General features: G+C 47.2%; 1 long non-coding RNA gene across 3 annotated transcripts in view; it reads left to right on the top strand.

The window, feature by feature from the left end:
• The first annotated feature begins 9,464 nt into the window (after positions 1-9,464).
• The window catches only part of LOC141923933 (uncharacterized), a 40,456-nt gene continuing 37,428 nt past the window's right edge, over positions 9,465-12,492 (top strand). For 2 of the 3 annotated variants that reach the window (XR_012623431.1, XR_012623432.1), the window contains exon 1: positions 11,122-11,403. This is a non-coding gene — a long non-coding RNA (uncharacterized LOC141923933). Of the gene's footprint in view, positions 9,527-10,120; positions 10,222-11,121; positions 11,404-12,492 lie in introns of those variants that run through there. The other variant, XR_012623433.1, reaches the window with a different exon arrangement.

The following is a 12,492-nucleotide window of genomic DNA, read 5'->3' as shown; positions in this document are numbered from 1 at the left end:
GGGGTGGAGTCACCATCCCTGGGTGTGTTTAAGGGTCGTTTGGATGAGATGTTGGGGGATGTGGTGTAGGGGAGAACTTTGTAGAGTACGACTGATGGTTGGACTCGATGATCCCAAGGGTCTTTTCCAACCTGAATGATTCTGTGATTCCCCTGCATCAGAGGGCTGGGAAGGTGCAGCAGCTGGGAACATCAGACCCAGTGGGAAGGATGACAGCTGAGGCTGGGTGTCCTCGCCAGCAGCGCATCTAGAAGCATTGCCCGCCCTGGGAAAGGTGAAGGTAGGGGGCTGTTGACACCAGTAGGCTTGCAGCAGGGGGGTGTGGGCAGCTCCCTGCCCTGCCTGAGCCCTGGTGGGGGTTGAGGACAGGGAAACAGTGTCAGGCAGCAACAGGCAGCAGCCCTGTCCCCCGGCCCTTCCATTCCGCGGACTCTGCTCCCACTATCCGTGGCTGGTGAGTGCTCTTCAACGGGCTAGCGGTGAAATCCAGCAGCCCGTGCCCCCGTCGGGCCAGGGTGAGACGGGATTCTGGAAAATAATGGAACCAGCAAGGCATAAAGGTCCTTGGCTCTTCTGCTTGGGCTTACCAAGCTGATGCTTGGCATGTGGAAAATGGAGTCTGAGCTTTGGAGAAGATTAAGGAACCAGAAGATGGTTGTGTTTCATTCCTGGCACATAGAACTGTGCAAAACCAGAAATGAAATGTGGAAAGGGAGCTTGCACAGAACTACACTGGGTGTTACGGTTTGTTTCTGAGCAGTGCTGCTACCCTTGCTTGGTTGGTTTCGATGTGAAATAATTTTTAAGTTACCGAATGATGCAGCTTTTCCCAAAAGAGTTTTGTCTCCTCTCACTGTGTATTGCAATAGAGTGAGTGGTGGGGGACAGGGTGAGGTTTGTGGTCAAAGAGGTACTGCTGTCCTCTTCTTTTAACCCTCTGGCTTCCCCTCACCCCTCCATGGGGCTCGGCGCTGGTGCTCCAGGCCAGCTCTAACGTGGTGCAGCTGGGCGACATGGGTCCGGACACCAGGGTGAAGAGCCACGGTGGGAGCCTCGCTGGGAGCCTCCCCGCTTCTCCCAGGGGCTGCAGCTCAGCCCAGACCCTCACCCTTGGTCCTGCAGCTCTGCCTGTGGCTGGCCACGTGCCTGTTGATCCAGACCCTGACCCTGACCTTCTCCCCTCGCGCCGTGGAGTGAAATTTTTCTTTCTCCGTGATGATTAATATCGTATTTTATCACCAGACCTGCTCTGCTTGACTTGCACAGGTACCATGGGGCTTCCCCGTGCCCATGAGGGTGCTGCTCTGGGCTGCTTGCCATCACCTTCAGCTCCCAGCTCCCCTTCTCCTGTGATGCAGCCTGCTCTGGTGGCTCCCAGGCACTCTCCAGATCTTCAAGCTGTGCCATGAGGCTGTCAGTAGAAAAGTAATCCTGGACTGTATTTATTTTGGTACACTGAGTGTGTAAAATCCACATTCTTTTATTTTTCATGTTATTTACAGTCACTTCTAGTCCAGTTCCTGACTGGCAGCTCAGCACAGTTCAGGTGGTATAAGGTAAAGACACACTTTGCCATCACCCACTACCCTGTCCTTAAACCAGTTTGGTTTCAGGCTGTAGGCTGTGAGCTGCCCTGAGTGCCAAGGATATGTTCCAGAGCCTGGGAGTCAGCATAACATGGCAGGGTTTAAGTATCATCCTCTTTTCTCCTAGCCTTTTCAATAAGACAGTAAGTAAAGTTTGCCTAAGAGCTACTGAGCCAAAAATCCCTCTAAGCAAGTTTTTCTTAATCCCTTTATTTTCTATAAGAAAAAAACTGAACCACAAAGTGTTTAAGTTTGTGGATTAATAGTGAAATATGAGATAGGCGTAGACTAAAAAATCATATACAGCTGTCTCTGGAAAGTATTTTCACACTTGAATTACAGAGAATATTGAATATTACACCAGTAGCCTTTGGCATCAACTGTGCAGAATAAAGCCCAATATCTAATAAAACCAAGGAGCGTCTTAAAGCGTTGAGTTAGTAAAAATCAGCCGCTGGTGTACCTCCTTCAGCACAACACCGTGACACAACTGACCATACCCTGGACAACTCCAGGAGCCCGTGGTAGAGCAGCTACGCCCTGTGTTGAACTCAGGCCTCATTCCAAGTGTGGATAAAGCCTCGGGCTGGGGTGAAATTCAGCTTGGGAAGGGCCAGTGTAAACCCTATAGGGCTGCATGGAAATCAAGTGGCATACAGATCCTTCACCAGATGGATGAATTTATTCCCTCAGCAGTTTTGTGGTTCTGGCAAACCAGAACATCATGATACACATCTGGGGATGTGCATATTGTACCACGCTAGTGCTGCCACAAATTGCCCACCCACAGGAGAGGATTTTCTGGATGTCACTGAGCTGTTTCAGGTGCTTGTGTTATCTGCCACTGTGCGTTCCTTTTGTGCATACATCTGCATATTTACATTGCACTGCTGTGGCCAGCAGGTCGAGGGAGGGGATTCTGCCCCTCTACTATGCTCTGGTGAGACCCCACTTGCAGTGCTGTGTCCAGCTCTGGGGCTCCCAACATAAGAAAAACACAGATCTGTTGCAGCAGGTCCAGAGGAGGCCATGAAAATGGTCAGAGGGTTGGACCACCTCCCCTGTGAGGAAAGGCTGAGAAAGTTGGGGTTGTTCAGCCTGGGGAAGAGAAGGCTCTGGGGAGACCTTATTGTGGCTTTTCAATATTTAGAGGGAGCTTGTAAGAAAGACAAAGAGATACTTTTTACCAAGGCCTGTAGTGACAGCACAAGGGACAGTGGTTTTAAACTGCAAGAGGGTAGATTCAGAGTGAACATACGGAAGACATTTTTTATGATGAGGGTGGTGAGGCCCTGGCACAGGTTGCCCAGAGAAGCTGTGGCTGCCCCCTCCCTGGGAGGGTTCAAGGCCAGGTTGGACGGGGCTTTGGGCAACCTGGGCTAGTGGAAGGTGTCCCTGCCCAGGGCAGGGGGTGGGACTGGATGATCTTTAAGGTCTCTTCCAACCCAAACCAGTCTGTGATTCCATTTAATGGCTAATTACTTGATACGCATTGAAGGAGTTTCAGTAACTTCCTAAGTGTGTTCTTCACACCTGCAGATAAAAAGATTTGCTTAGACGTCCAGCTGAGATGGGTGTGCAGTTACCACAGCTCCGCTGACGGAGGTGGACGCACTGGCTGTCGGGTACCTCAGCCCAAGGGAAAGTCTTAATTCCTCCTGTTTGCTACCGACATTTGAAGCGCTATGAACACATCCTTGTGTAAGTATGCACAGGGTTTTTTTTCTCCTTTGTAGAATGGAAAACTTTCATGAGCTTCAGGTAAGAACTATGTACAGTGTTCTTATACACTTGCCTCACTGCAGCTAATAGTTGTGAAGGCAAAAATGGTTTTGAGTTGGAAGCAGGGGACTGGAAACCACAAGCTGAATGCAACCATATGAACCAAGGGGCTCAGAGGCCAACGCAGTTGCAGTTACAGTCTGTGTTGGTTAGTTATCCTCACAGTCAAATGGAATAAATTCTTTGATCAGGATTTCTCTAGAAGAGCGGTATTTTAGCAAGACTTCCAGTCAGAGAAAAACACTGTAGCAGAATAAAAAGCACTCCAAAATGAGCTGAGCTGCTGTGCTCTGCACAGCTACTAGAGGGTGGAAAAAGCCTTGGTGAATAATACAGATGGCAGGTCTATAAGCCTCAATAATTAAAAGATTAAGAATTTATCATTTTGTGTCAAATTAGGATAATAATTCCCAAAGGAATACGTGGAATAAAATTCTTGACTTCCTGAGGAAGAAGCATGGTTTCTGAATTTTGGGATATCCATTTTGTGCAATCCTTTGGGACTTACTAACTTTTTTTTTAACATTAACAATAAAAGCTGCTTTTTCCATTTAAGTTAAAACCAACCATCTGTGTGCATAAGAGTCTTTTCCTGTGAGAAAGATACTGGGTTTCCAATCTTCCTACTTCTCTGGCATTCATTAGTCCATTAATCATAAGACTTAGCACTCCTGTAGTGCTGCAAATCTCCCAAACTCCCTGCTACCATGAGGGCCTTCATTCTGTAAACAAATTAAAGTGGATGGATCACTGGGTTTGGGCAGAGCCCCACGGAAAACAGCAGGGCCTCCCAAAATTGTAAGCGAGTCTGAGGCCTGAGGTACAGTCCCTCCTGGTAACAGAGTTGTCCTCTACACTTTTCTTCCAGCTGGAAACTCTAAGGTGTAGGTGATGGCAGGGAAGAGCCTACATCTGTGACAACGTTTGGAACTCTGGTTGCTCAAGAGGGGAAAAGAAAGCCTTTACTGAGCATTATAATTTGCTTTACTGTCCTTTAAAACTGGATCTAAGCCTTTTGTGGGGGTTGTTTAATGACGTTATTTACCTAGATATAGCCACAGAACAGTTGTAGCACCTCATTTCCTGTAAAAGTTGATGAGGGGTTTCCCACTGAAATTATTTCAGCTTTGCTAAATACCTGAAAAAATCCTTGAAGGGGGATATGGATTGAAATGAAAGGTCTTTTTTGCCCCAAACCAAATCATTGTATTTTATCTCTTTGGACTAAGGTATGTTCAGACATATGTTTTCAATTACACTGATGTAATTGAACTTGTCTGGTGTTGCTTTGCTTCACGGGAGTTGTAGTTTAGGTCCCATTTTGTGCCCTGGTTTCGTTTCCTCAGAGAACAGCCTCTCCCCTCTGGCTGGGCTGGTTGGGAGATGTATGGGGGTTATATGGGGCAATGTATAGCAATGAAGAAATGCAGTTCAGTGAAATACTTAGTTTTGCTTTGATCCAAAATATTTTATTCAATGAAAAATTGTCTTCAGCTCTCCATCCCAAGTTGGGAGAAAAAAAGTTACTGAAATGGCAGAATTTCCCACAACATAGCAGCTCTGTTTTTCATTTGTCTCAATTCCCATTTTATGCCCAAAGGTGCTGTGCTTTGTTGCCGTTTCTTTTTTTGGTACAACGTTAATTACATTGCATCTTCAGGGTGAAGTGGGATACATATTCTGGAGATTAAGGGTTTTTTTTTTTTGAGAAATGATGCTGGGTGTTTATGTTCATAAATGTTCAAGACATGAAGTCTCACTTTCAGAAGTAACTTACAGTCTGCAGTGTCCAGTGAATTGAAAACAGAAAATAGGGTCCTAATTAGTTATTAGGAGAAGACTTTCTAATTGACTTAATTATTAGAATATCAGGTGTAAGTCAATTCTGTGCTGAAGTCTCAAACCTCTTGATAGATATGGTGAGAACTATTTGAATTTCAAAGTGACTTTCAAGTTATTTTAAACAGAAATTTGTGTGTCTATATATAAGAAGAATATTATATTTTAATTTTTTTCATAACTGACAGCTCCTAAGATTTCCAGGTGTCACTGTTTCTCAGTGGGTTGTACAATTTTGGTGGGGGTTTGTTTTGTTTTCTTAAGAGATGGTCAAAAAAAGACACGTGCAACAAGTTCTACTCACTGAATAGAGATGCTGAAAATGTTGAAGAGATTTTCTGAAGGCTGCCTGAGATTAGCTTTATAATGGATTCTTTAGATAAAAAAAAAAGAAATCCAGGTTTTAAATAAGCATTGCTTTTATAGTTAGAGGAATTTATCCTCACGTCTTAGAGAAGCATGGCTCAATCCACCTTTGGATATTAAAGAAATAAAGTTCAAAGATTCACTAATAAATATTTAAAATTCAACTTCTTTGGATCAAGAGCATCTAGAATTTTTCAGTAAGAACAATGCTATTAGCCAAGTCGGGCTGCTACCAGTTTTTATACCAATCATGTATATTCAAGTGATATTTATCATGTGCTGAATGCTGTCCACACACATGGGAGGACTCTTGTCCTTTCCTGAAAATCTTGCAGTCACTGGCAAAGAAAAAAGCATTTTGTTTGCTGAAGGATGAATAGACCCTTCAAACATCTGCATGCTGTTAAACAACCCAGAAAATAATAATGGCTATAAAAATAAAGTAATGAGCTGTAGCTTCCTCCATACCTGGCTTTAAATGCACAGGCCCCCTTCCCCACAGTTACTGAGCCTTTTGTTTTTAAAGATCAACCTCTTCACTCTGGAGCTAGCAACAGACTTATTTTTTATTTGTATCGCAGCAGAGAGAAAAGAGCAGCTTGCTAATAGCTCTTATTTGGACTGCAGTCACTGCAGCCTCACTAAAATCTTCTATTGCATTTCTTCATCTCAGGAGGAGGAGGAACACCTGGTCCCCTGCATCCAAGCACAGCCCCAGCTGCTGCTTTCCTGCTCCATCAACAGACGTTTCTGTGCCAGCAGGACTGAGAGCGATGGTTTTCTAATGACAGCATTTCCCCTAGTGCCTTATACGTTCTGCCTAGTAAACCCTTTGGAATAATAAGACAGATTCAGCCCATTGGTGATAGAAGGGAGGATTGCATGGGGGACCTGGAGGGGAGGAAGGAAGCAAGAACCCAAATTGCTGCCTGTTTAATAGCTGGACAAAAGGCGTACGCCATACAGCATCGTTTTCTTTAGGCTCAGCACGGTGATTTCGAACGCGCCGCTGTCTTGCCGCCATCGCAACGACGCAGTGTCAAGGCGGCTTACCCAGTGCCAAAGTCCACCCATACCTCCTTCTGTAGCACCCAGCAATCCCTGACACCAAACCTTAGCAGACGAGACAAAAAGGAGGCGTGTGGGATGTGTTCACAGAGGTGACGCAGCGTATTGGAGACGGAAACAGAACCGTCTCCCTGGGTTGAGCATCTTTTCTGTTACCTCTGCCGCAGCTGCCTACAGCAGAGCAGGGTTGATTACTGTGTGAGAGGAAAGCTGCTGGAAGCTGCTGGACTGCTAGCCTTGATCACAGCCCAAGGGCTACATAACAAATAGCATCTTTTACCACTTTATTAGATACAGCGGCCAATAATTTGACGAGTAAAAATTGATTTTTTTCCCCTTACAAACTCCACATGAGCCGCCTGGACATTAATGAACCATTAAATTTCTCATCCCTTTGTCATCAGAGAATGCTCTGGGAATTTCCCCTTCTTCCCCTACTGACAAACCAGCCCTTGCACTGCCCATCTGCAGGTTTAAAGATCTCTGTACCACTGCTAATAAGAACGAGGCGGTCAAATTCTAAATGGGGCGTTACTTAACAAAATCTTTTTCTTCTTTATTTTGTCCTAAAGCCGGTGCTGTTGTCTCCTGAGGAGTTGAAGGAAATGTGCAGGACTAGTTCAGCTGCCTGTTGTGCCCTCTGCTGGAGTTCAGAGGCTGGAGGGAGGCTGAGAAGGTGAGCGGTAGTTTGGATGCTTCACTCAGGAGAGTGGGTTTTGCCTCACTCGGTGAATTTCAAGGTAGAATCCCTGAGAATCAGCCACGGAGCAGAAGGACGCTCAGGAGATCTGGCTGATTTATAAGGAGAAGTTCCGGAGAACTCGGGGACACATCATCCCATTGTGGAAGAAGAAAGGGAATTTTACAAGATGCATTTTATGCTTCTCTTTAGGACAAAAGAGAAGCTATAAAAACATTGCTTAGGTACTTGGGCACAAAACACAGAAAGCCAAAGCTCAGCTTGCGATAAAGCCAGCAGTGGGCATTAAGGAAAGGGCTGGTTATGTGGGTGGGCAAGGGGTGTTGGAGATATCTTGACTTCAGTGAGGCTTCGCTAGAGTGTCTCCCACAGCGTGCTCATTTGGAAGGTGAGGAAGTATGAGGTAAACAAAAGGACCACTGGGAAAATTGGCTGGATTGCCAGGCTCCGAGGATAGTGATCAGCGGCTCAACATCCGACTCGTGGCTGGTAGTGGGTAGCCCAGGAGTCAATACCAGGGCTGATACTGTTCAACACCTTTAGCAGTGACCAAGAGGAGAGCACAGAGTATACCCTCAGTATCTCTGCACGTAACACCATAGTAGGGAAAGTGGCAGAGACAAATGGCAGGACCCCAACCCAGAGAGACTTCGATAACCTCAAGAAAAGGACTGACAAAGACCTGTTGTGGGACCTTACTAAGGACTCATCTGAAGTTCCACACCAGGGCAGAATTGCCCTATCTTTCAGCAACTGGCTGAGCAGCAGTTTGCTAAAAAGGACCTGGGGGGTTATGGTGGATGCCTGGTTGAATGAGCTGACAGGCCGCTCTCACTGCAAGCAAGGCAAACTGAACAGTAGATCACGTTAGGAGGAACACAGCCAGCCAACCACAGTAAGTTCCTGTCTCCTCCTGCACAGTGCAGCCGAGCCCACAGCTGGAACAGTATGTTCAAAGTATGTTCCCATACCTGGAACAGTATGTCCAAAGGAGGATGTGGAGAAACTGAAGAGGGTCCATCAGAAGGTTATTGGATGGTAAAGACCCTAGAGCTCGTGTCCTGTGAAGAGCAATTGAGAGAGATGGACATGTTTAGTCTAGCAAGGAGGAAGCTAAGATGTCATCTAAGAGCTGCCCACAAAGTACTTGAAAGGCAGGGACAAGCTCTTCTCAACAGTGATCGAACTGAACAGTGAGTGCCGGGCTGCACTATGCTCTAACTGCACTTATCTTCCCTCCTGTCTCCTGGAGAGACCTTGGGCCTGTGTTATAGCCTTGTATCTGGCCCTGTCTCCTCACCAGGCTTTCTGGATGGACCCTGGAACTGGTTCATCACATCACCTGGTTGGGGGCTGTTGATAGACACTGCTCAAGACCGGTGGAACTGTGCCGGCGGGGTGGGTGTGTGAGGGTGTGTGTCTGTGCTCTAGTGACCCTCAGCTCGGGGTTTGTCCTTCCCTGGGGAGTAGTTTCTTCCCCTACCCCTTGTTGCTCCTTGATGTTTCACAAACCTCTGTTTTCAAGGCCAGAATTGACTCAGACCTTCCCTTCAGCATAAGGAATAAACCTTTACCTGGTCGAACCTCTGACACTAATAGCCTTTGACTGACTGAATGTATCTACCAGGAAAGCACATGCTTCAGGGGATTTCTTTGCTTCAGGTATTTCCCTTGGTTAAATCGAAGGTGATGCTCAAATCATGTTGGATTTGTGTTTGGAACTTTTAATGCTTTTACGTAGTGAATGGCTATATTACAGAATTTGATATTTGATATTTATTACAGGATGATTTCAGCTTGTTTTAAATCTTGCAGCTTCATGCTATAGCTTATCTTGTGGTTGAAAAAACACACACACAAAATCCTAGTAGCTGTTGCAGCAACTGAGCCACAGAGCATCGTGAACAGTCCTTATTCCTTGATGAGAGTCAATTTGGATGCCCAGCAAAGGCTTAAATGTAACATTAACCATTTGGCTGCTGATCAAAGATGTTTGAAAGGGGAGGGAATCTTCAAATTTCCAAAGCAGAATCAATCTGCTCTGAGTGAATTATCATTTTGATGTCATGAAGCACTGATGCCTGAGGAAATTCAATCACTTCTCTTTTCTTTCATATGTGTCCCAGAAAGCCAGAAGAGAGTGGCAGAGAGAGAAATGAAGAAACAATCACTCCTCCAGAAAATGGTGAGATACCCTTGTCCTGCAACCTCCCTATCTATACCCCATTATAAGTATCTTTAAAACTGATTTCATTCACAGACAGAGCCCAGGACAGCAGCCCAATGTTTCTCTCTCTTCACAAAGTCTTGCTTTATAAGCTCTATTTCATAGTTTTTCATAGTAACTTGCAGCATGGTGTGGCTAGGCGCCAGCCTTGTGCAGACAGCGGGGCAATAGATCGATGTCTTCTGTAAAAGCACCACCTTTGGAAGCTGAATTGCACCCAAAGCCTTTGCAGTTGCTTTCCCAGACCTGCAGCAACTCCCTGTCTTATATACATGGGAGTTGCAAGTGTCCTCATCACCCTCAAGTCTGGAGTGTTTATTTAGGTGCCACCACAGGCAGAAATTCATGCGGTCTTTCTCCTGCTGAAGTCTCATCTACAGCCTAGAGCTCAGCCTAGGAAACTCCGTAGCTGGGTAGAGAAGTGTCTGAAGACATACCAAGCTTTAGGCACCATGGTTTTAAAATTTAAAATTTTAATTTTAAATTTTAGAAAAATTAAATTCTTAACTGAATAATAATAATGTGGACAATATTTCGCTGTTGCAAACACAGGTTACCGGGTAAAGCTGGGTGGAGATTCCTGAGGAAGAGATGATCTGAAACAGAAGATAACAGTAGTTATTTCCACAAAGCTTAATGCTTTCAGATGGGAGGTAAGACTATTACCGCTGTTGAAAAGCAGGAAAAACTGAAAGGGGAAAATAATTATCCTGGATTTTAGTCACAATCAAAAATGTGCACTTTGAGATTTAAATCATTGGGATGTTTCACTTCACTTTCGGCAACAGAGTGACACCCTCGTGTCCCTTTTCCTCACACAAGCCGGGCAGGGCAGCAGCTCCACGCTGCCTTGGGGGGGCCATCACCCCCCTGACCGCCCCAGCACCCACACAGTACCCGCGGGGCGCGAAGGCCTTTGCGGTTTGGAGGGGGGGGGAGACCATTTCTTCAGGGCTTTCCTTTGGGAATTCAGGGTGTCACCCAGCCAGGCAGCCTCATCTGACAGCGCTACGTGTCTTAAAATGTCATGGGATTGGTAGAATCCTTAAAAAGACAAACATCGCTTTTAAGTGCTTTAATTCACCATTTACCAAGGTAACAGGGTCACTTTGACGGTTTACTGAACGTCTTGAAGGCTTAGTAAAAGACGGGACTTAGGCTCCCAAGGATTTAATTAATTTTTAACTTTTTTAATTTGAAAATTTAGTTTAACTTTTTAATTTTTTTAAAAAATTTTTAATTTACGCGGGAGAATGCCCACAGCGAGGCCTCCGCTCCCCGCGGCAGCGCCGGGGCGCCAGATGGCGCCATGGCGGCACCATGGCGGTGCGATCCGCCGCGGCGGGCGGGGCCTGCGCCGGGGGCGGCCCTGAGGGAGCGGCTCCGCCGAGGGCACCGCCAAGGCGGAGCCCGCCCGCCGAGGGCCCCGCCGAGGAGCCGCCGGCACCGGGGCCCGCGCTGGGCCTCGCCGGGCGGCTGTGGCGCCGGCGGGGGTTTGGGCAGGGTTCGCTATCCCGGCACGGCAGTGGCCGCCGGGCGGGAGCGGGGAACACCCCCCCCCCCCCCGCCTCCCCTCACGCCCCGGGGGTGCTGCGGCCCCGCAGCCCGGTGCTGGGTGGGGGAAGCTGAAGCAAGTCTAAGGGGCACTTGAGGCCGCAGGGTGGTTGTGGGGAGGAGGCAGGATTGGGCGGGGGGGGATCGGTCGCTTGTGCTTCCCAGGGCCACACAGGGACAGCTGCATGGTGCCTCAGCACACGGGTCCTGCCCTCAGGCTCACCCCGCCTGGAGACCACCGAGAAACACCGACATTTCCCTCTCAAACTGGATTGCATCAGGTTAGAACTGGCAGAGAATGTGTGGGAGAAACTCTCTGTGTGGTGGGTCTCCTTCAGGAAGACGGAATTTGCCTTTGATGCTATTTGCTATTGGGAGAGGGGAGAGAAAGGAGAAAACAGGTGCTTTTTTTTTTTTTTTTTTTTTTTTTTATTGGAAAGAAAACTTCCACGTTGTTTTACATGCATTTCTACCCACAATCTGCTTTAACAGCCCCTCCGCTCCTGCTGTCACACACGGTGGTGGTGGCTGCCATCACCAGCTGTCCATTCATGCCTTGTGCTTTGCTGTTTTGTTACCAATCTTAGTATAAAGCCTCACACCACAGATTTCCTAGGATCAAATTCTGCCTTCCTCAACTTTGCAGTTGGACTAGAGGACCTTCAAGGTCTTTTCCAACTGAGATGATTCTGTGAACCCCCACCCCACTCCCGGGTGGATTCTTCCAAGCTGGAGCAGTTGATCAGTCACCAGAACATGAAGGATGCTCCTTGCAGGGTGGTGGAGCGGAAAAGCCCTGTGGAAGAGCAGGCCCAGAGGGGTTTGCGCAGTTCCCTCACTGCTGTGCGTGGTGTTCCCTCATCTTTGCCAGAGGCTCGTGGAGTGCCGCCATGGGGACGTGAAGTGTCCTACGTCCGGCCATTTCTAAACAGCCTGATCTTACTCTAAAGTCTTTACGTGATGTAGTTTGCCATACAGAACCTGATGGGTGTTTGCCTGGAGCGGGATGTCCAGCAGTGTGAGATAAGTGATGAACGCTGGTTTTCCTCTTACTCCGAGTGGTGGTTTGTGTCTCCCCATGCTCTAGTTTCACTGTCAGTCCAACTGGTGTCAGTGCCAACAAGAGGAGCAGTGATCAGATGCAGCAGAGAGCCAGAAAAAAAAAAAAAGGGGGTGGGGGGAATGTTAGTTTTCAGTGGGATCAATTCTTCCTTGCTCCAAATAGTTGAATAAGCAAACCAGAGGACTTGGCCCTGGCACAGGAACAAACAGCGTGGGCAAGGAGGGAACACAGTGTCCACATCAGCTAAAACTGCTACTGGAAACTTGCGTGTCAAAAGATACCTGGAGGGCTCTTGACATGAAAGTTG

The sequence above is a fragment of the Strix aluco genome, chromosome 5 (assembly GCF_031877795.1).
Source record: "Strix aluco isolate bStrAlu1 chromosome 5, bStrAlu1.hap1, whole genome shotgun sequence".
Taxonomy (NCBI): domain Eukaryota; kingdom Metazoa; phylum Chordata; class Aves; order Strigiformes; family Strigidae; genus Strix; species Strix aluco.
Note: the sequence above shows the minus strand (reverse complement) of the source record. Positions and strands in the feature narration are given on the sequence as shown.